A 21,532-nucleotide genomic window follows, 5' to 3' on the forward strand; every position below is an offset into this window, starting at 1 on the left:
ACAGTCATAAACAACTCTAATCTCTTAATGAAGAATTTATCTACTATGAAATTTCTTTCGTCATTTCATTTGCCCCATAAGGTGTATGTGCTATGATCTATTTTTAAAGTTTTGTCGCGTATTTATAGGGTGAAATTATGCATTTAATTCTATAGGATGCATTTGGAAACCATCTGTTAGAACTTACTGGAAAATAGAAACTTTCCTCATTAATATGTGTTTCCCTAATTTAAACATTTAATATTATCTTTCCTAGTCTGCAACTGAGAAAATGAAAAACATTGTTGAAAAAAAATCCTCTCGTGTTCCCAAAGGAAGATTCAACCCTGACCTGTTTGTGATTTGTCATATTTTAGAATTATTGTACTAAAGAAACAAACATTTATGATTTACTAAGGCAGAAAATAACTGTCCGGTTTATATTATAGCCCTTTTATATTATAGCCCCCCCTTTTTTTTTTTGTATTTTATTTAGAGACAGATTCTCACTTAGTTGTTTAGGGCCTTGCTAAATTGCTGAGGCTGGCTTTGAACTCATGGTCTTCTTGCCTCAGCCTCCTCAACCACTGGGATTACAGGTGTGCACGGCCACACTCAGCCTCCACTGCTTTTTGAACACGTAGGTAAGAGAGCATAGAACAGTGACTGACATGCATCAGAGAAATAATTCAGCTTGCAAAGGCAAGTCTTGAGCTATAAAGGGCGGTGCAGACAAATACAGGGCAGAGGCAGGGTGCACAGAGTTGGCCAGATGGCTGTCATTCACTATTTCATTTTAAAATAGAATCAACTTTTGTTCTTCTCAAAGTCCTCAGAATCCTTTCCATGGTACTCTTGCTCCTCCAAGCCTCTTTTCTAAGAACTCCGAGAGCAGCTGCTTATTTGGCCTATACAATAAAAGCAGCTGGAGCAGCCAGGACACATATTGAATCTATAACTTCCATGAGGTTTTATAAAACATCCTTGTTCCTGAGAGGATGTTCACCTGTTTCTATCTCAGTAACATCTTTTCGATTTCATATCCCCACACCGAGTTGATGCCTGCGAGTCCCACCTTGTCTTTGGGTCTGACCTGTTTCCGTGCATGCATAATGTGTTGTTTTGCCCAACCAGAAATGGGATCTCAGTACATTGCCCAGGCTGACCTCAAAGACCTGGGCTCAAGCAGTCTTCCGGTCTCAGCCTTCCAAGTAGCTGTAGGTGTACACTGCACCTGGCAAGAAAGGAACATGGGGACAACTGAAGACCACCCCAAAATACACCCTTTCCTGAATGTGAGGGATCTTTCAGAGAAGTTTCTCAAGTTATGATAAATAGTGGGATGCCTTAGAACTGAGCCAGTGGTCTGTCAGCTTGGTGCTGTGCTTCTGCCCTACCTGTGTGTTCAGCCCTAGAAAGTAGGAGCCCAGGAGGTGGGACTTCCGGGTCCCTTCTGGCAGGACTCTGCAGCGAAAAGCACCCACTCAGCCTCTGAGAGGCTCTTTTGACTGTGGCTGCTTCCTTCTTGAAAAGAGGACTGTATTTTATACTGAGAAGAGAGGAGGAGGAAGTTTGTTGTTTTTAAGTTTCTTCTTGGATCCAAAAGAAGTGTGGCCTAAAACAAAAGCTAAGAAGTAGTAAAGTATCTGAAATAATTAGATAGAAAATGAATGATTTCATTCTTCCCTTTTCAAAGGATATGTAGCCAAATTTTGTTGTTGTTGTTATTTTGTTTGTGCCAAAAATGCATTGCAGGGTTTTTCCCCCATTATTTTGCACATAAGGATATTTTTAGTTTATCATTTTCGTTGGCCATGCAAGAAATGCAAGAGATGGTAAATTACGTAGAACGCTCCGTGTAGATTGTTTATACATTAAGGGTAAACTTTCAATATGATAGCCTTATAATAAGACATATTTGCAATAGCATTTGTAATTACTCTGCAACAGGATAACTAGACTTTTTGTGCCTTGTTGAACTCTGACCATCCTGATGCTGATTACTAGTGGAGGAGCAAGAGACACTAACAGGGAGTAGTTGCCTGCAGAAAGCACTCTTTGATGATGATTCTGCTGTCTGTTCTAAGAAAACCACATAGATCATTTGATCATTTTGTCATATTTCACTGCAATTTTCCATTATTGATTTTTATATTACCCATGCCTTTGCTGGTAAAAAAAGGAAACTTAACTCTCAGTTAATTCATTCCTGTTTTATGCTATTTCCTCATTTTTGGCTAAAAACCCAAACCTATAAGTTCTAAAAATGGGAACCAAGGTACAAGTACCTTGCTATCACCCCATTCATCCCTCTCCCCAGCCCTCTTCCACAGGCCAACAGAGTCCTGGGCTGTTTTGATTTGTTTTTACCATAGGTTAGTTTTGTGAGTTATGTAACTTCACATAATGGGATCATAGAGTGTGTGCTCCCAGCTAAAAGGATATGTTTGGGGTTTATTCATGTTGTGCATAATTCCTTTTTCCTGCTGCGTAAGAATCCATTGCCTAGGCCACAGCTCATCCTTTCTTGATAGGCTGCTCCACTGAATGTTCTACTCCAGGTCTTCCTGTGCACATGGCTTCCTTTCCCAAGAAGTATCTACCAGGTAGTTGTTGGGCCATGGGACTCATTTATATTTAGTCTTACAAGGAAGTACTGAGGCTTAGCATTTTATACTGACCACCCCCTCTCCATATCCCCCCCACACACATTTTGTGTTGTACATTTTTAGCCATTCTGGTAGGTATGTAGAATGACTTTTCACATCTCGGTATATTTTTAAAGAGCTCTATCATTACTCTATGAATTATTCTGTTAATCCTGTGTGTTTTGGTATTTCTTAAAGTTAGAACACATGGGCTTTTTCCCAACTTGCACATTTTCTAAGTGAAGCTATTTTAATGATTAATGACCATGATGATTGAGGATAAAAAATAATGTTGAACGTTTGAGGGATTTTGAGCTTTCCCCATATTTAATTTGGAAATTTATATTTTAATAGGTTTGTTTGTTCATTAGCTAAGTTATTTAACCATTGATTCATTTGTAAACAATTTTTATTGTTATTATCTCACAGTACTGTCCAATAGAACTTTCTGTGTTGATGAACATGTTTATTCTGAGTTATTCAACATGGTCGCTACTAGCAGCATGTAGCTTTTGAACAACTGAAATGTGGCCAGTAGAACTGAGCAGGTGATTTTTAAATTTTGTTTTGTAATTAGGACTAGTAGGTATTTAATCGGATAATGTTTGTCTAAATAAATATATCCAGGTACTTTTAATTCTTCTGTTGTATTATAAAACAAAGCAAATATCTTTCTTATTTATGTTCTAGATCTCAAGCCTAACAATAATCACTCTTTAATGTTACTTAAATATTCAATATTTAGAATTTTAAACATAGAATTTTCAGTACTTGGAAGTTATGTTTTGTATATGCTTGGTCTGAGGCTTAGATTGTTTGTATGGGTGGCTATTATTTCAAACATTTATTCTATTAGTCAGTTGTTGCCATTCATAGAATGAAATGGCCACCTGATTCGGCCCCCCCTCTTGTTTGTGGCAATAGAAAGTTTTCTCATATGTTTCGCTTATGTTTCGGGCACATGTGTTCTTTTAATTGGTCAGATCGTTACAGAGCAGATTGAAATCATAAAGACAGTGAATCATTAAAAACAATCCACTTTTCTTAAGAATGAAGTCATTTTGTTTCAATGATTATGTGATTATGAAAAGTATAATGTCACAAAATGAAGGAAGAAAACAAATAAAAGATTCTAATTAGACAGTGTTCTCTTTTATTGCTGAATATAATGGGATAAAATAAGATACTACTTGTTTCTGCCTTTTCCAATTTAGAATTTTTTATAGATTTTTAAGGAATAACTGTGAATATTGCTATTTGGGGGGAGGGGTGTCAATCCCCAGAAATATGGTACCATCTTAAATGATGATGGAATTCAGGTAAGTTGACAGTAAAAAAACAATACTCCTTTCATCTTTCAAAATAATTTTTAAAAATAAAGGTGTTGCTAAATAAATACATGTTTTGTTCATTGGTTTAAGGAGAATAAAAATCCAATAAGACCTTTTGTGACCCACCTAAGTTCATCCTAGATTGATCTCCCTGGTCCTGTATTGGGACTATATTAGACATTTCTATGACAAAATACTGGAAATAAATCAACTTAAAGAAGGAAAGTTCTATTTTGACTGAAAGTTTTAGTCTGTGGTTGCTTGACCCGGTTGTTGGAGACTGTCGCAAGGCAGAAGAACATCATGGTAGAGGATGTGGCAGAGGGGTACTTGTTCACCTCATGGTGTCCTGGAAACAAACAAACAAAAAAGACAGGGATAGGGTCCCAATATCCATCTCACTGTCACTCTCCCAGTGACCTAACTTCCTCCCACCGTGCCTCACCCCCTAAAGACTCTAGCATCTCCAAGTAATGCCACAGGCTGGTGCCCAAGCCTTTAGTGTATGGCCTTTGAGGAACATTTAAGATCCAAGCTACAACAGCGACTCAGATTTCTTTTTAATTTAATTTTATTTTTGCCTCAACTTATTTTAGGGATGTCTTTGCTTCAAACAAAGTATTAACTTGAGTAAAAATTGTTCTGTGCTTCCTATATTTCTGGATAAAATAGGTTGATTCTATAATAAAAAATAACAAATTTTGTAGAGCCTATCGCGCTGCAGCCTGTGAGCGCTCCCAGTACTATGGAAGTGAGGGGCTGCCGTGCAAAGGTAGGATCCTATCATCCTATCAGTGAAAATCCTTTCAGGATGCATCTATTGCAGTGGTTTTGTGCAATAGCCTCTACTGAGCTTATGAAGGAAAGGTGAATGGTCAGTAGGGACTAGTTCTCACCTGGTTGAGTTTAGGTTCTAATAGAGGAGAGTCCACATGTGTTGGACAGATGTGCAGTAACACAGTGGTGAGGGTGTGGGAGAGGAGAAGCTCCTCTATCTTGGAGGAGCAGGCAGGTGTGCATTGGTGCCAGCCTTGGGGCATGGTATTTCAGGCTGAGTGGGAGTTGTGGCAGGCTGAGCTAGCAGAAGAAGACATTCAATAGGGAAGGGATGACATAGATACTGCCCAGAAACCGTAAATATAAAAATATGTCTCTGCATTTACTCTGTGGAGTTCAGGCTGCATATAGTGAATTAGGATGAATGAGGAGGGAAGTGGGTACTGCTGCTGAAGCCTGACGCTGCGGCTTCTCAACCTGGGCTGTTTGTGCATTTTGGACTGTATTCAGGACAATGCTTATTTTTCATTCTTAGAAGTATTTCTCATTTCATTCTATTATTTTTTCACAATTTTATTTTGCTTTATCAATATATTCCGAGTTTCAGGAAAGATGATCTTATAATATATCTTAAAGAAAAACTTCCATTGTGTGGAATGTCTAAACTCAGGCAAGATTTAATAATCTTCCCCCATCTCTTTTATAGTTTTCACTTTTTTGTGAATAATTTTAAATGTTTGGTTTTTGAATGTTTCATATCTTTGTCAACACTTAAATAATGAGAATACTTATTTTATTATCATTTGATTAATGGTAGTAGAAAGAGACAGTCTAATATCAATGAGGAGCTATAAAAGGAATTTTTGAGCTGGAATGGTACAGGCACTCTACTATTAGGTTGGGATTTAGATTGTTCATATTTGAGGTACTTGCTGAATTACAATAGAAAATAGGATAAAGAATTGTTTTCTGAGCAAGTAGATACTGATGTGGTTAAAATATTCCCTGTTGATATACTATACCGTCAAAAATAGCAACACACAGCTTGTCCATATACAGGAAAAACATATAACAATGCAAAATGTAAATGTAAAACTGATTGGTAATATAGAAGGAATTACCTGAGCTTTATTTAAAATTAAGGATGGGACTTCCATATAGTACTTGTCCAAATTTGTGACACGTATTTGGGAATTGGAATAGACTGCTGACCATGCTCCTTGTACTGTGCCAAGCACTTGTCTCAGCTGATGCTCAAGATGACAGTGAAGCAAGAAGTAGTTCCATTTTACAGATGAGGAATCTGTGGCTCGGAGGCAGTAGATGTTTAACCCAAGATCACAAGGGGCTAGGTGAGACACCGTGATTTGAACCTAGCTTTGTTTGCAGAGTTGGTGCTTGTATCCACTGGTAATTTATAGGATTGGTTTTTGAAACAGTGAACAGATACGCAAAAGGACACTCAGTAGGGCCGACTCCCTCATCAAGGGTCTGGGTGTGTTGAAAGAAGGGTCTTTGAAGACCAAAGATAACCTTTAGGACTTCGAAGGCAAGGGGTACCTATTCCCATAAAAAGGAGAGCAGGTCAGGGGCTCCCAGCAATCCAGTATCATGTGTGAGGAGGTCACTGGTGGTTGGCAACTTTCATTTCTGGCAGGACTTTTGTAACCATTATCTCTAGAAGATCCAGAGTGATGACATCTAACATGTAGATCAGCAAACTGATCTCTTACTCCATTAGAAGCCGTGAGCAAGTCTGGGTCAAGCCCTTGGCTTGTCCCCTTCTCCTGTGTTTAGAACATAGTCAACATTTAGAGCAGACCCTAAACACAGAAAGCTGTCACAAGAAGGCAAATGTCTCATAGTGAAGAGCAAGACCTGGGGGATTGTAGGATGTAATCTAAAATGACAGGATTTTAGCTGCACCTGTTGTTAAGGCATCTCCAGTCAGTGATGGATTAGAGAAAGGAATAACTCTCCGGTCATGCTGAACCAATTTTGGCACCCATAGGCCTTGTCTGGGGGACAGCAATCGCTGCCTGGGTGTCCTGAACAGCTATCTCTAGAAGAATGATCCAGTAGATGAGATACCCTTTTATCCAGTGGATTCTGATGCTCAGTCCGGTCTGAAAACTACTATAACAGAATCATCTCCTTTCTCACCCCCAAGTGAGGAGTTTCACGTTCTGAATGAATGATTGTAACTGGGCTGGCTTTTTTGGAGAACTGTTTATATCTAATTTGTTTTTTCCTGTGGACAACATTCTGATGGTTGTCTGATGTCTGTATTATATATGAATGTCCATGGCCTTGTGGTTGTTGGAAAGAAGAATAAAACTTCCCTCATTATAATTCTAAGTTTAAATTTAAAAACTCAGAAGAATGCTTGCTGTGAATTCAGATGTAGTTATTTTGAGAACTTTCAAGGTCTTCTAACCATGAAGTTAATTGTTAACTTGGTTTCATATCATGCATTCTATCAGAAGCTCTAAATCAATATGCGTTTTAGAGTTCTGTCCAGCTCTTACTTGGTATCACCTCTGCAGTTCCCTTTGCCTGTTGTAGCCCTGGTACCTTGAAGGCAGTGAGTGTGCTTTGCCTTGTTTAATAGAATATACAAAATAGGTGCATTCTAAGAGCTTATCCATCAAATTCAATTTTTCTGTAGACTTTAACCTATCATATCAGAATTATGTCTAGTTCGGTTGCCCAGTTCCTGATAATAGCCCTGAGTAGTCCAGAGACCTTTGACAGCTGTAGTAGAGAGAAAGTTAAGAACTCAGATATTTGAACTTCTTTAAAGACTTTATTAAAATTTCCTGTATCCTCATCCCTCATTCTCCCTCAAGCCACAATCTTAGAGAAAACTCACACCCTGGGAAGGGATTGCTATGGACTGTAACCTTGGTCACACAGGGATGGGGGAACTAGCACATTTTTATAGCTAGATCATCCCATTCTGACTGTATAAATCATTGCAGCAAAATGTTGTATAGAATATTAGAATTGTGTCATTTAGATCCCTTTCTGTGATGTGTGGTGTTTATCGTAATAAGGATTTTAGCAATAATTACATGACATTTTACATTTTTCTTTTTAATATATGGTTATATAAAGCAATACATATTTAGTAGGCGTTAATACATGCCAGACGGCATTTCAGCTAAGAAAACCTGAGAGATAAATCTAGAACCAGAATGACAATTTCTTACAGAGAATATCAGTATGACAGGGTGATTCTGTGTGTATAAAGTGGTTAATCTTCTGCATGCTATAAATTATATCCAGAGATAGTGGTAATAAAGTATAATAAAAGTCAAAAGAGAAAAAATTGGAAAAAAATAAAAATATAAAAGTATATTGAAGATTATTAAAAGACAAATCAAAAGAAAAAAAAGAATTATATTACTTTGAGTAAATGAAAGTAGAAATGATGATGCTTTGGTAGAATTTGCTCCATAGGAAGACAATGTCTTAAAAATGTTAAGGGATTTAAGTAGCTGGAGATTATTCATAGTACAGTGAGAATAAAAGATGGAAAGTAAATAGTGCTGAGAACTGAACAAATGGTGGTGCTTGCAGACACAGACTGGACTTGAGGGACTAACATCCCATACGATGACAATTACAGAAGTAGGATCAACCAAAATAGTACATTTGAAAAATAGTGTACAAGGCAGTCCTCTGAGATAAATTTCATATCCTAAAAAATAGGCACAGAGTCATGTTTGGAAAATAGTGCATCAAAGAGGTGAATTTGAGGTATTGTCCATAATTTTTTTCCCTTCTGTAACAAACTATAAATCCTGGACATAAAGGCTTAAGTGGGAGAGTTTCTTGGAATTTCTAGAAAAAAATAACTTTAATGTCATAATTTAGTTACAGGTTGATAATTAACAAGGATGCAGTGGTAACGAAATGGAAAGAGAGAGCATGTTTATTGACTTTTGAGTGATGTGAATCATTCATTTTAAGTAATAATTGGAATAAAAATTAGATGTTAGTCCAGAAAACTGATATGTGTATCATCTTTTAATAAAAATGTTAATTTATTGATATGATTTGTAAGTGGTCAAGTGCTGAGGGCAGGATTGTATACAAAGGTGAATGGGGAAACAGATAATATAGAGATGAAAAAAATCAATGGATTGCTTATTCAGATGGGTGATTATAAATGTTAAAATGAAAGTATTTTGCATATATAGAATATAGACAATGACCATACTCTCTTCAAACTCAAATCTCAAAATCTTCAAAATAATATTTCAGTGATGTAAGAATAGTACCAGAAGTAATGGTAAACTGGAATCTGGTAGAGAAGTATTTCAGATCTGGAATAGGTGTTTATAAGATATGTTGGTGAGTAATAATTTGCATTCAAAGACATTGGCCATTTCATGTATAAGAAATACCTCCAAAACCAGAAAGATATGGTATGAAAATTTAGGTAATGTTTAAATTCATGTGAAAAGTTTTTATAAAGTAGTTTTTTCACTGGGCCAAATGAGAATGGTGAAAATTATTTTGCCTGATATATTAGTTACATGTTGCCACATAATAAATTAACCCAAATCATAATGTTTTGGAACAAGGTTTATTTTCTCCAATTTTCTGTAGGTCAGGAAACCAAAAACAACTCTTAGTTAGGGCCTTTGCTTTAGTGTCTGTTGAGAGCTGAATTGTGTGTCCCACCTCCCTCCCCCAAATCCATATATTGAAGTTCTAATTCACTGTACCTCAGATTGTAGCTCTTTGTGGAGATAAGGTCCTCAAAGAAGAAATTAAGTTAAAATAAAGCATTTGGAGCCCTAATCCTATGGCAATGTTCCTGTGAGAGGAAACTTAGATAGACATGTGTGTACCCTATGGGTGCAAAAAAGATCATGTAAAGGCACAAAAAATGAGATGGTCATCTGCAAGAGAGGGAAGGAGGCCTCAAAAGAAACTAAACCTGCCAAAATCTTGATCTTGGAGTTCCAGCCTCCAACAATGTGAGAAAGAAGTTTGAGTTGCTTGTGGTCTCTGGGATTTGGTTTTGGCAACCTTAGCAGATTAACACCGGGTCTCACAGGCTGCAGTCCCCTGCAGTGGATTTGCTTCCAGGTGGGCTCACATTTTTGTGGCAGGATTCATATCTTTACAGGTTGTTGAGCTTTGGGCCTCAGTTCCTAGATACTGCTGGTCTTTGCCACTTGAACCACTCCTCAGGGCAGTGTGCATGAGACATGGCCTCTCACTTCATCAGAGCAAGCAAGCCAGAAAAGAAAGGAAAGGGGAGAAGAGATGGAGTCAGGAAGTCGCATTCGTTCGTATCATCCAGTATCATTTTTGCCGTTCTGTTTGTTACGATGGCCTTAGAGACTCACTTCTATCACTCAAGGGAGGCGATCAATGTCTGTTGTTTGTGAGTTACCCCGTTAAGATGTTTTGTTATGGCAGCCTGAATGCACTAAGACAACATTCATTTTCTTTATGGTTTTCAGTGAGTCATTTTAATATATTTTTTTAAATGTTGTAATTGGATTATGTAATTTTTAAGTAGCATGCTGTATTTTAAAAGACCATTATGAAAAAACATCAAATGTACAGAACAGCGAGAGAGGGTTTAGTAATTATTTACTATTTGTCACATTTATATCATCTTGGATTTGGAGAGGCCTGGAAATACTGGAGACATCATGGCCATGGCTTTTTTACTTCCAAAAACTACAGTATACATTTTTTAAAATGTCTGTTTTGCCATATGACAGACTGAAAGTGATATCTGATAAAATCAGCAATTTCATACCCGTTTCATATTTAAATTTCCTTTGGTTGTCCCAAGCATGCCTTTTTGAGACAGACTTGCTCAAACCAGGATTCAGTTAAGAATCAGTCCCTGCCCCCTTTTTAAAATATGGTACTAGGAATTAAATCTAAGGGTGCTTTATCACTGAGTGGCACCCCCAGCATGTTCCCTCCATGTGTCTCTCTCTCTCTCTCTCTCTCTCTCTCTCACACACACACACACACACACACAGACACACAGACACACAGTCTCCCTGAGTTGCCCAGGCTGTCCGCAAACTTGGGGTCCTCCTGCCTCGTGTCTCTTTAATTTCCTCCTACCTGACCCTCCTTTTTTTTTTTCCCTATACCCGACCTGTTAAAGAATGGACTGTCTTTTATTTGTTTTTGTTTGTTTTGGGTGCTGGGGATTGAACCCAGGGCCTTGTACATGCTAAGCACATGCTCTGCCACTGAGCCATACCCCAGCCAGGGATCTATTTTAAATTGGCACACTTTTCTACTCCAAACATTCCTTCAGAGCTGAAGTTATTTATTCACACCAGAATCTTGCACTGGAGGCCCAATGTATTATGTAAAAGACATGAAACAGATAAAGTAGAGACAGCTGCTCTGACTCAGGTGAGGCTAATTGACTATTTTTCCAAACCACCCCTGTCCCTACTCCCAGCCACCTTCCTGGATGAAACTCCTGTGTTTGGCACAATTTGAAGCACCTGTTTTGTATCAACTGGGTAGAGACAGGAAGACAGGGTAGATTCAGAAAGAAAGGAGCAGACAGGGTATCTGAGAGAAGAAGTAAAGCCGCTGGACAGGATTCAAATCTTAAAACCTTTCATGTGCTCCAGAGAATTGGCTGGGGCCCAGTAACCATGTGCTCAATACTGGGGCGAGGACAGGTTGACCGAGGGCCCACTTGTTGGCATTTCTGCCATGAGACAAACTTTTCCTGACCGTTCCACCAGAATAACAGCTCCGAGTGAGCATGGACAGTCTGATTTGTCCTCCCAGGTGCCCAGAACAATGCCCGGCACTTAGGCATGCTGAATTAATATTGACTGTTTGATTAAAAATGAATGAGTTGTGAGCACCTGTTTTATACCAGCTGCTTTGTGCTATTCGCATAACTAATTAGAAGATATTTATGTATTACTAGATCCTTATGAGGGTGGGTATTATTGTCCTCTTATATAGAAAGAAACTAAGCTATGGAGTAGTTTGAATTTCTCTTAAATTATTCAAAACAAGATTTGGCAAACATTAAAATTCATAATACTTGTACAGCGGTGTTAATGGAACTTGCAATAACCAGGAGTAATGAGAGCCGGGTTTTAATTTCAGCTTTTCTCTGTTCTATTTACGGACTGTTTTTTATGGAAATGATTATATGGAAATAATGTTGATGTTCTGTTCTTCAGGCCCTGTATGAAAAATATAGTTAATATGTTTCCATCGATTTTTATAAAGGTAAATTTGATAAAATGCAAGCAAAAATATTTTTTAGGAAAAAAAAACTTGAAGCTCCTCCTTAAGGTGTTATCTGTGTACTATAATGTTTAGCATGTAATTGGCACCTTCTAATTTTTTTGTCTTAGGTTAAGAACTTCTGAATGATACAGTTTCTGTGTGTTATTTTGTTCATGTGATGTTTTTGTAGAGGTATGTAACTACACACCAGTACACACTTTTCTCAGAGTTACTGTAAATAGATAATATTTACAATATACACCTGTGTGAAATAGTTCATACTAAGACTTGGTTAAATCTAATAGTAAACTAAAATGCAAATAATATGGTACCTGATTATTTTATCACATAGTTTTCTTTTCATGCTATTCGCCTTAATAGAATTTGAATTTTTTAAGTATAGTAATTTTATAGGAAACTTTGACAGTTTAAGTTGGCAATTCCAAATCAGCCCACTCATTGTGTTCACGAAAGTGTTCTTCCAAAAATAAATGAGTGGGCTGGCATTGTGTTTTAAACATCTAGCTAATTTTGGTTAATTACATAAATCTAAAAGCCATGGGCAAGGCAGCAATTCCCTCTTACTAGATGATGATCAGTGAAATTGTAAGACAGCCTGCTGAATGATGCGCATCAAGCTAATAACCTGCATGCATTGTGTCCACAAGGACAGTGCCTGGCAGAGCATCAGATAGGAAGGCTTCCCAGGGCTTTAATGAGGGGCTTGTGAAAGCTTGCAAAAGAGGGTACAAAGTTAGAAACAGTAGTAACAGCCCTGATCGGAATTCAAAAACATTAGAAGAAGGAGGGGAGAAAAATGGTTACCATGCCGGGCTGATAATTCTGTGTTAAATAATGGAAAGCTGGGTTGAGCAGCCTCATGGGTGATCCCTTCCTCGCCCCTTTTCTCTAGTTTTTGTTTAAATAACATGAAAGTGCTACATTATCTGGGGCTTTCCCTGAAAATAGTTGAAATTAGTATTCTGCCACTAGCGAACAGGAAATACAGATGCAGAATAAGAATGTGGTGCAGCAGGAACGTCTGGAGCGCTTGACTGTAGCGGCTCTCCCATTCAGAAGACAGTTGTGCCTCCTTTTGTCCGTGATTGAGAAGTCATCGCGGGCAGAACTATGCTAGGAGCTTTCTGCTATTATTGATTTTAATTGGTGTATTTATGTTGATGTCTGGAAAATAGGAGGTTGAATTCATTCTAATGGATTTGATTTCGATTTTGACTGGATTCAGATTTCTTTAACCCCATATTCCATCTCACATCTAAAACTGGCTACGTATGACTGTTTAGAAAGTGTCTGTACTTGCCGGTCACATGACTGACTTCCTTATCCTGGTTGATCTGATCTGTGGTCTTCTCCTGGATTTATTCAGGAAGGAGGTACCCTATTTCCTTCACTGGATTCCATGAGATGAGCTAAGAATGACTGTTCTGGCCATTTTACTTAATGAAATAACAGATTTGGCTGAATTTTCCTTTTTTTTCCCCCTCCCAGGGACCATATGGTCATTATGAAGATTCATGCAGTTATTTGTAGAAGTGAATCACAAGTGATTTTTATGGCTGTAGAATCTAAACAGTTGATTCATATGATCAGATTATTTGTCCTTACGTCTGTACAACCTGATTTTTATTGACCTAGATATTCATGAACAGCTAAATAAAAGTAGTACAGAAGACAGCAGATACGGACTTAAAAGCCAGTAACCCAGACAGTTTGGAGATGCTGTGATACTGTTATCAACCGGCTTTATAATCTTGCAATATTTTCGCAGTTTAGTATGAACCAAGGAAACTCTATTCGTTTTCCTTGTAATCTTATATGAGAGTTTGAGCTACTGGAGAAATTTAAATAGCAGACTTATTTGTGCCACATACCCAGGCTTATCCTGCAGTGTCACTGTAGATAAAGCAAACATTTTCCAGTTATTTCTATTTAATACATTGCTTCCTGACTCCTAGTCATACATTAATTACAAAACATGTGATCCATAAAATTTTACTTAATTATCTTTTAAAAACATATTGTAAAAGCATTATTTGGGTAAAAATAACATGTACTTTTCCTTTAGAATTCATTCTATGAAAGAAACGGGTATTTTATAGCATACCACAAGTATTAAATAGAACGTTGACAGAAATTATACAAGAAAGCATCAAATGTTTTGAAGTAACACAGATTTGAGTGTGACTAAGTTGTTTTGTCATATTGCTACATGAAGGGCCCCAAAGCGGCTGCAGTGTGTGCCTAAGGAGGGGGCTTTTTAATTTCAGAAGCTGCAGTACGCTCCCTGGCCCTATCTGTAAACCAGGTGTTTTGCTGCCACTAGAACCTAAGCAACTCCAGCTTTGTGGTTTGGGCAAGAGCCAGTTTTTCTTCCTTTTCCACAATGCAAGTTACTGATTAGAAAGCCTTGAGCATTTTTCTTAGGGTTATCCATGTCTGCAATAAAGCTCACAACAAAGAGAAAATAACTTCTTCCATGTGTCCGAAAACATTCTGGACCCTGGTCTCTTCTGAGACCCTTGGTTCACTCATTCAGTATGATGTAATCCATGGCAGTTCCAGAATAGCACTCTCAAAGCTGCTGCACTCACAGTCACAGATGCAGCCTCCAGAAGTGAACCCTGTGCTGCTGGAGTCCAGGGAGACGGAGAGAACTGCCTTCTGAGTCCTCCAAACCTGAGTCTGAGCCCACCCCTGCCAGTCCCTGCTCTGTAACCAGAAGGCAACGTATTTTACTTTTTCTCTTGACTTCCTCATCTACCAAATGGGGACTGTGATCTTTACTGAGAAGACTTGCTCAAGGATTAAATAAAACGATACATGTGAAAACCCCAGCACTGCCATGCTTTTAAGGTCAGCACATGCTAATGCCCTTCCTCTCCCCCTTGAAGGTCAGAAGGTTTGCGGTATGGCCTGAAGTTACAGTGCCTTGGGCCACCGTGCCATCTGATGGCAGAAACTTTCGCTGGAGCTCTACTTGTCAGTCTGAAATAAAGTGTGGCTCACAAGAAAGAAAGCTATCAGTCTTTCCCCCTTCCTTGCTGGTAAGAGGGCTATTAATAACCATGAGATTCTTGACAGTGAGGTGGACTACCAGGAATCCTTGTGATAAACAACCGGAATGTATGTTATTCACTTAGTGATTTGTTTTAAGGAAGGAAGGAAGGAAGAAATCCAACGTTCCTCTAGGTAAGAGTGAAGATTGTTGGTGTTATTGAAAGTGGACTTAGACTTGACTCTGCCTGAGCTATAAATGAACACCTAGGCATATTTCCTTCTCTGGTTCATTCATTCATGTATTCCTCTCAGCAAACTGTGTTTCATGTAGTAATAACATGTCACATCTTTTTACTGCAGACCCAAAGAGTAGATTGGGGGATATATCCCCGAGAGCCTTTCCATATATAATACATTTAATATTTATATATTTCCATATACATTATATATGGAAAGTAACCAAGAGCAACAAATCCCAGGGAGGTATAGCTATAGTGTCCTCCCCACTGCTTCACTAGGGCCCCGTCCTGCGCTGCTGCACTGTTGGTCTTTTTTTACAGTCTTATTTCTCATGTGGGACAAGGTTTGAGGTGAGAGGCCAGGAAAGTATTTCCTGAAGTGAATGTAATTGGGATGGGAATGGTAGTGTAGGCATCACTCACACCAGTGGAGAGGAGCTGGGAAATCACCCCCAGCCTCGGTTGTCTCCTTTTTGATATGAAAGAGTTCATGTCCTTTTATATTTCTGTCATAACTGTTAAACATTGAATAATGATTTGCCAGAAGCCAATGGAATCAAATATAAATTAATGAACTAAGTTATTTATTGTCTAAGCTATGCTTATGAATTAACCAAGAATTGGATTGAATTATCATATGCTGGATTTTATTAGATTGCATAAGTTTTAGCACTTTCCCTTCTATATTCTGAAAGTGGAGAGAAAAATTAGAAGAGCCTTCTTCCAACTGAATTACAAAATAATAACAATAATAGATAAGGTGCCGAATGTATGACTCATAAGTGCAAAATTCAACTGAAAAGCATCCATCATGTGAACCTGAGGTGGTTAACACCTTTTCAATTTGACAGTCTTTCAGGATTCTTGAAGCACTTGTCGGCAGCAGTCCCAATAGGAACACCACTGAGAGCTATTGGGGTATCAGGGGGTTCTCTGTGGACATAGCCCTTGGCAGAGGGCAACACGGTACATCCTACGGATTATGACCTCATCTCATTTATCTGAAATATATTCCTTTGAGAGGCCGCATCGGTCTCACAGTATGGTAGCTTGTTGAAGTTGTAATTTGCACGATGCTTATGTGTGTCTTGTCCTTTCAGTTCCACGTAGTGGATGAAACGGGCTTACCGGACCTTCCTCGTAAGCAAGGTCCATTAGAATTACCGTTGACTTTTCCTGAAGTTCCCTGCTTGACAGGCTATTGAAAATCAGGTCCCGGTGGTTTTCCGTGTGTCCTTTTCCTTCTCACCTCATCCCTCACTTCATTGCTGCTCTGTTCCTTGTTTTCCTAGCCCAGCCCTCCAGTCTCGTCTTCCTGGATCCAACCCTGGCTCTCTCTCCTCAGTGCCATTGTCCCTGCTCTTGCTGTTAACCTCGTGTTGTACTTGTGACCTTCTCTGATCACTTCCTCAATACCCTTTGTATCTATCTGCTCCTGGATTTTCCTTTCCTTTCCCTATCACCCTTCTTGTCATTCTCTAGATTTCTCTTGTAAAATGAGTCCTAGGCAATATCGTGGTATTTCTGTCCCTCTGGATGGCTGTCACCCCCACTCTGCCCACCCACACATACCCTGTGTTTAATTTGGGACTTTCCTCTTTGTTTCCGTGCTTCTTCTCAGCGGGGACTTTGTCACTGTCCTCTCTGTATTCTGCTGACACAACTTGCTCAATGAATGTTTGTCGAAGGAATAACGCGTTTGACTTTTCTACTTTTATCCCGATTGCATGTACTCACACACTGTAAGGTGTGTTTGGCTTTGCCTGTGTATTTATCTTGGACAAATTTTCCTCTTCCATAAAATGGTTTTATTTTTAATTGTTGTTTAAGTCTATCATGTAGTAAACAAGCAACCTAAAAAATTCAGAAACATTATTAAAAACATTTAGGTGTTAAAATCTGACCCATACTTCAAGGTCTGCCTAAAGTATCAGTGCCTCTAAAATAAATTTATCTTTTCATATTTTATCTTCAGGACATAGTTTCTGTATATTTGATAGCACTCACAAATATTAGATACGATTATCTTCATATATGTTCATTTCCATATTCCTTGAAATGATAGGAGTCATCTTTTCATTTCCCATAATATTTAGGATCATGCCCTAAATAGTATAGATACTTGTTGACTGACTGATTGACTGAATTGAAAAGTCTAGAGAATATAGAAAACAAAAATTCAGAGAATGTGAATATTGAGCCAGATCTCATAATACAAAAAGAAGTAGTCGAACCCCAGGGCGAACATTGGCCCTTAAATTGAGAAAGCACATAGTACATATCTCAGAAAACACTGATTTTTTTAAAACTTTAAATACCCAATGAAAATTTGAATGTTTTGCAATTTAATTTTCTTAATTCATGGAGAAAATGTAAATAAAAATATTTGTTAATGACTGAAAGTATGTGACCACATAAAGTGCTCATTTCATTATTCATACAGGACACATTATTATAGTAGTTACATAGACTGGAGTGTTCTGGATGTTTAAGTGAATTGAAACCTTCCTTTCAGTTACAGTCAGCTACAGTTTCATGGTTATCTCTGCACTTGTATGTTACTACAAGTGCTAGTTTTGAGGGGGGAATAAAAAAATAGTTTCATCTTTCATGACCCACTCCCACCCCGCCCCCAGGGATAATTGGCTAGGCCCTCTGTTATAACTGGAACAAAGGGATGTAAGAGAAAGCAAAGGGGAGGTCAAATCCTTGAGATCTTGAAGTTCGAGACCTGGGCACAAGAAAAAAATAAATGGAGGGACAGAGGCTGAGCAGATCCAGTGCTCCAGAAGGTGCCTGCCCCCTGTCCCAGAGCAGAGAAATAGCATGAGTCTCAGTTTCTCCTTCTGTTCATTGTTTTCCCCAACTACCCCCCACCCCTCCTCTCAAACAAATTTTAACAATCAACAATTGGCATAAAAGGGGAATTAGTACACATATTAGTCTCCTTCTCTTTGTATGAGTTTAACAGAATACCTTGTGCAGGGGCGGGATGGGCATATATGGTGTATGTCCACGAGTCCTAAAACAGAATCGGTTCTGTTGCTTGATGTGCTAAGCAAGATGAAAACCCTGTGCCATTCTTGTTATTTCTGAGAACCCTGGATTATTCTTTGCCATAAATGACATTCTTTTGGGTATTGCTCATAACTTTCTTTCCAGGTTAATTTCTCTAGGTGAGCAGGTAACTATATTTATAAACTGAAAAACTGCAGAGCAAGACATTCTTACTTCTCCAGGGAAACAGAATTACATTAACACTGATGGTAGTTAGCAAAAAGAAGAGGTCAGAAAAAAAAAATGAGAATATGTTCTGCCTTAAAAAAATCTCTGAACCATTGTTGAAAACTAGATTTATTCTCCTATGTGGAATTCTGTAAAAGGATAAGTTTATCTACTGTTATGAAGTTTACATTTTCCTGGGGTAATCAGGTTATTTTAGGATAAAAAGATATTTTTATCAGATTGAATCCAGCCCAAATTACTATGCATGCAGTGCTTGATTAGGTCTCATTGAATTCTTATATCTGCATCTTGCATCAGAGATACTAGGTGTATTTTGTTTTATATACGTATTTGTCAACACATGCATTACTTTTTTGTAAAGACTCTGATTCTAGTTGATCCTGTGAACTAACTGGAAGACCTAGGGCCTGGCTCTGTTCATTTGGAATTTTTCAGTTGCTAGTTTTTAATTTTTTACAAGGTCTTTCCTCTTCCTATAAGCCTGGCAGAAAGAACATAATTCTTGATAGTTACAGCTCTTCCAGCAGCAGGAAAGAAAGAAATTAAAGATTGTGCTCATTTCATATCCCGCTCTTCCCAAGATTCGGTCTAATTTAATGACTTCTTATTTTGCCTTGGAATAACAATTTCTGAAAATTTCCCACCAACCTGTTATTTTATAAGCCAAGGAACCAGTCTTAATTTTTAGTTTTTCTTTGAACGGTATTTGAGTTCAGAATTCAAGATTTATTTCAATACCAGAACATTAAAAAATAAAAAGGGGATGAACCACTTAAAAAAGAATGCATTCCTGTCTCTTTTTAAGATTAGAGCTGTACAGTTATACATAGTAGTTGGGTTCCTCCCAACATACATGCATTCAAATGGACTTCAGTTCATTATCCTCTCTTTCCCCTCCCTTTCTCCCTCCCCTCTCGTATTCTCCTTCCTTTTGCTCCTCTCAATTTATATTTGATTAGTTCTTTATTATCCTAGCCTTCCCTCCCCCATTCCTTTATTTTACTCCAGCTTCTGCATATGAAAGAAAACATTTGGTTTCCCAGTTTGGCTAATTTCACTTAGCCTGATAGTCTCCATTGGCATCCATTTGCCAGTAAATGCCATAATTTCATTCTTGTTTTTAAGATTGAGTACAACTCTATTGTGTGTGTGTGTGTGTGTACACACATATATATCACAACTTCTTAATCCATTCGTCTATGGATGGATTCATTCCATAATTTGACTGCTGTGAACTGTGCTGGTATAAACATTGAAGTGGCTGTATCACTGTAGTATGCTGATTTTAGTTCTTTTGGGGAAAATTTTAAGGAAGGGGATAGCTGGGTCATATGGTAGTCCCACCAACAGTGTACACGTGTTCCTTTCTCATCATGCCAATACCATGCTGTTTTTGTTACTACCGCTCTGTAGTATCATTTCAGATCAGATATTGTGATGCCTCCTGCTTTGCTTTCCTTGCTTAGTATTGCTCTGACTATTCTGGGTCTCTTATTCTTCCAAATGAATTTAAGAATTATTTTTTCTAGTTCTGTGAAGAATGTTGGTGTTGTGATGGCGATTGCATTGAATCTGTATATTGTCTTTCGTAGTATGGCCATTTTGACAATATTGATTCTACCTATCCAAGAACATGGGAGGTCTATCCGTCTTCTAAGGTCTTCTTCAGTTTTTTTCTTCAATGTTCTATAATTTTCATTGTAGCACTCTTATACCTCCTTGGTTAGATTAATTCCCAAATATTTGATTTTTTTTTTTTTGAGGTTATTGTGAATAGGATGGTTTTCTTGATTTTTTTTCCTTCCCTTGACTGAATCACTGTTGGAGCATAGAAAAGCTATTGATTTATGGGTGTTGATCTTGTGTCCTGCTACTTTGTTAAACTCATTTGTAAGCACTCAGAGTCTTCTGGTGGAGTTTTTTTGGGGGTCTTCTAGATATAGAATCATTGTCAGCAAACAAGGATAGTTTGACTTCTCTTCCTGTTTGTATACCCTTGTTTTCCTTCTCTTGCCTGATTGTTTTGAGTAATGTTTTTAGGACTATATTGAAAAGGAGTGGTGAGAGTGGTCAGTCTTGTCTTGTTCCTGATTGTAGAAGAAATGCTTTTAGTTTGTCTCCATTTAATATTATGTTGGCTTTGGGTTTGTCATAAATGGACTTTATGATGTTGAGATAAGTTCCTTCAACTGCTAGTTTCTCCGTAGTTTCTAACATGAATGGGTGTTGGATTTATCAAAAGCCTTTTCTGCCACTATTGAAGTTGATCATGTGATTTTTTATTTTTGTCCTTAATTCTGTTGAAGTGGTGAATTACATTTATTGATTTGTGTGCATGGTGAACCAACCTTGCATCCCTGGAATGAAACCCACTTGAACATGGTTTATTATCTTTGTCTCTTAATATAGAATGATAGTAGTCTGCATAAGTTGTGTGTGTGTGTATGTGTGTGTATGTGTTTCTCACCAAAATTTTTTAGAGGAGCATTTCCTAATACAGTTGTAACAGAAATGGAACTTTCTTGAGGGGTAAGGTTTAGCATGTGGTAGATGAGAAAAAACAGGCATTATATAAATCTTTAAAACATATAGTGCTATGTTTAAGATCATACACTTATATTTATCATTTGGAATCAGACCAGGGTCCTGTGAACGTTTTATACATGTTTAGGAAAACTGAATGGAAGAGGTTATATTTCAAAACTTGATTCTGTAAGTCCTATGAAATGATGCTTTAAAAATATTTTCCTAGTGGCATAATGCTATCAATAGCATACAGGTCCATCTTGGAATGCTAGGAATATACTCTCCTTTCTTCTTGGAGAATACGCATTGGCTTCCTCGAGCATAGTTGATCCTGTGTCTGAAGTTGTGGGCATTTCCTTCACCAGGTCCTTTTGCAGGGGAAGAATCATCTCCTCTCTTGCTAGATTTTGACTTTCAGGGTTTGCTCTTGACCAGTTCTGATGACCAGTACAGCATGACCTTAAAGCAAGCACGGTTTCTAGCATAAGTGCTAGGGTTCAGGAGGGGAATAGGA

The 21,532-nt window shown here is 38.0% G+C and overlaps 1 protein-coding gene and 1 non-coding gene across 6 annotated transcripts in view; one reads left to right on the plus strand and one right to left on the minus strand.

Annotated features, from left to right (window-relative positions):
* Window positions 1–21,532, plus strand: part of Nr3c2 (nuclear receptor subfamily 3 group C member 2) — a 324,777-nt gene that overhangs the window by 125,907 nt on the left and 177,338 nt on the right. The window lies entirely within an intron of this gene.
* Trnaa-agc (transfer RNA alanine (anticodon AGC)) lies at window positions 10,918–10,989 on the minus strand. The gene has a single exon. It is a non-coding gene; the product is annotated as a tRNA-Ala (tRNA).

This window comes from Marmota flaviventris, chromosome 7 (assembly GCF_047511675.1).
Source record: "Marmota flaviventris isolate mMarFla1 chromosome 7, mMarFla1.hap1, whole genome shotgun sequence".
NCBI lineage: Eukaryota > Metazoa > Chordata > Mammalia > Rodentia > Sciuridae > Marmota > Marmota flaviventris.